The sequence below is a fragment of the Notamacropus eugenii genome, chromosome 3 (genome assembly GCF_028372415.1).
Source record: "Notamacropus eugenii isolate mMacEug1 chromosome 3, mMacEug1.pri_v2, whole genome shotgun sequence".
Lineage (NCBI taxonomy): Eukaryota > Metazoa > Chordata > Mammalia > Diprotodontia > Macropodidae > Notamacropus > Notamacropus eugenii.
The window spans coordinates 315,301,705-315,304,914 of NC_092874.1; the positions used below are offsets into that span (position 1 = coordinate 315,301,705).

General features: G+C 43.1%; 1 pseudogene; it reads right to left on the minus strand.

Annotated features, from left to right (window-relative positions):
* Positions 1-272: 272 nt before the first annotated feature.
* Positions 273-1,602, minus strand: LOC140531574 (alpha-enolase pseudogene; annotated as a pseudogene).
* Positions 1,603-3,210: the final 1,608 nt, after the last annotated feature.

Below are 3,210 nucleotides of genomic sequence, written 5' to 3' on the forward strand. Positions count from 1 at the left end.
GATGGGGGTGAGAATAGGTCAATCTATCACAATCACAAGATGATTAAGGGTGTTCTGACAGAGAGCCAGATGATCAGGTAGTCTCCGGTATAAGACAGTTCTAACGAAGCAGTGAGAACATCACAGAAAGGTTGAAGGGAAAGAGAAGTTAAGCAGCAGAGGCCTCTGCCCCCAAAACAAGACTGGTCTAGGACTTGGTGCTACCCATTCTTAGGACAGGAGCAGCCTTCTATAGAGGTGACTGGTGCCTGAGAGCTCCTAGGCCTCCTAGCCACAGAGCTTACTTGGCCCGAGGGTTTCTGAAGTTCCTTCCAGCAAATTTAGCCTTGCTGCCCAGCTCTTCCTCAATTCTGAGAAGCTGATTATACTTGGCCAGACACTCAGATCAGCAGGGGGCACCAGTCTTGATTTGCCCAGTACAGAGACCCACCACCAGGTCTACAGTGAAGATATCTTCAGTCTCCCCAGAACGGTGGGAAACCATTACTTCCCACCCATTGGATTGGGCCAACTTGCAAGTCTGGAGAGATTCAGTCACAGCGCCAATCTGTTTCACTTTGAGTAGGAGGCAATTGCAGGCCTTCTCATTCACAGCCTTTTCAATTCCCTTGGGGTTGGTCACTGTGAGATCATCTCCTACCACCTGGATGATGGCAGTAGCAGTGAAATTTTTCCAAGCTTCCCAATCATCCTGGTGAAAGGGATCTTCAATAGACACCACTGGGTAATCCTTGATGAAGCTCTTGTAGAGGTCCCCAAGCTAGAAGGGGAGATGTATCTGCTGGAATCATCAGGAGACTTGAAGTCTAAGTCATATTTCCCAGATCAGAAGAATTCAGAGGCAGCAACATCCATGCCAATTACGACCTTATCAGTGTAGCCAGCCTTACCAATAGCATCCTTTAGCAGGTCCAGAGCTTCTTTATTCTCTGTGATGTTAGGAGCAAAGCCACCCTCATCCCCTACATTGGTGGCATCTTGTCCTTATTTCTGCTTAATCACACTCTTCAAGTTGTGATAGACCTCACCTCCAATGCTCATGGCCTTCTTAAAGTTTGCTGTTCCAACAAGGAGGATCATGAACTCCTGCATGGCCAACTTGTTACCAGCATGGGAGCCACCATTGATCATGCTGAAGGCTGGAATGGGCAGGTTGACTTCAATGTTGCCTGCAAGGTCAGCGATGTGATGGTACAGGGAGACATCTTTCTCAGCAGCTCCGGCCTTACAAACAGCCAGAGACACTCCCAAAATGGCATTTGCACCAAATTTAGATTTATTTTCAGTGCCATCCATCTCTATCATCAATTTGTTGATCTTCTCTTGCTCCACAACATTCAATTTCTTGCTAATCAGGGTTGGGGCAATAGTTTTATTGATGTGCTCACCCGCTTTTGAGACACCTTTCCCCATGTAGCGGGTCTTATCATTGTCTTGGAGCTCCAGGGCTTCATGGATACCAGTAGAAGCACCACTGGGCACAGTAGCTCGGAACTGACCTTTTTCAGTGTAGAGATCAACTTCAACAGGAGGATTTCCACAAGAGTCAAAGATCTCTCTTGCCTGGATCTTGTAAATAGACATGTTGAGTTTCTGGATGGGGCTTCCTCTGCTGAGCTCAGTGAACAGAGGCTGAGGGCACAAATGAATTTTTTTTAAACATTAACCAACTGAGACACAAATAATAACTATGTATGCTAACTTCATAAGCCCTTGACCTAATTGTCTCCACCCTATTACTAAGAATTAAAGGACCCTAACTTATTGTTGTTGGTCTGAAGTCCTAAGCCTAATAGCTTAATTTTAGACTTGACCTCGGATGTTCCCCTACCAACAATCTATAATTTAATAGATCTGGTGTTAAGCTTACAAATCTTTTGACTATAGGAAATTGCCACCAAGAGTAGGTACATTGTAGGGATACAATATCTCTCCAACTTCATGTAAGCTCCAGGCAGAATTAGATTGTCCACTTGCATTCAGTCAGGCTTAAAGTGTGCCAGGTGTCAGTGGGGAAATTGAGTCAGGAGAATCTTACCTCAGCCCAGGCTGAACAGCTTCTCTCCCACCCTTCCCATGAGATCACATTTTTCAGTTCATACCAGCATCTCTCAGGCTTACTAGCATCATGGATTGGAGGTTTAAACCACCTTTCTTGCTATCCATACCTGGAGTTAAACTCAGAAGAACAGTCTTAAGTGGCTTACATGCCTTTCTATCCATGTTCTAGTTCCTGCTTAAATAACAATCATAAAATCAAATTTACCGTTAAAAACTTAACTTTTCCATCAATGCCAGATTTTACTTGAAGCTACCTGCCTCTAGGAAACTTAGAATAAAATTCTTTCCCCCAAACTAAAGATGTCATTGATTTATACTCAGTAATTAATTCAGTCAATTGTTTTAATACTAATTGCTTTTACATCACTTTGTAACATGTCCAAATTTTCTCCCCATCTCTCTCCTCTCCCCACCCCCTAATACCTTGCATTCTGAATACCACTTCCTTCAATGAACCCTCCCTTCTATCACACCCCACCCTTCCCTTATCCCCATCTTCTCTCTTTTCTTGTAGGGAAAGACAAATTTCTATACCCCATGACCTGTGTTTTTTTATTTCCCAGTTATATGCAACAATAATTTTCAACATTCATTTCTAATATTTTGAATTCCAACTTCTCTCCCTCTCCCACTCCCCAACTCCACTGAGAAGGTAAGCAATTCAATACAGAATAAATATGTGTCATTTTGCAAAAGACTTCCATAATAATCATGTTGTGTAATACTATTTTGCTCTCTATCCTACTCTATCCCCTCTTATTTTTTATTCCCTCATTTGACCTTGTCCCTTCCCAAAAGTCTTTATTTCTAGTTACTCCCTTCTCCCATTTGCCCTCCCTTCTATCATTCCCCTCACCCCACTTGTCCCCTCCTCCCCTACTTTCCTGTAGTGTAAGATAAATTTTCATAAGAAATTAAGTGAGCATGTTATTCCCTCCTTAAGCCATATGTGGAGAGAGTAGCTTCGCTTTCCCCCTCTCCTCTTCTCCCTTTTCTCCTCCATCAAGCAACATTTTTCTTTATCTCTTTTATGAGTTATAGCCTGCCCCATTCCATTTCTCCCTTTCTCCCCCCAGTATTTTCCTCCCTCACTCCTTAATTTTTATTTTGTTTTTTTTGTGGACATCATCTCTTCTGATTCAACAAGCC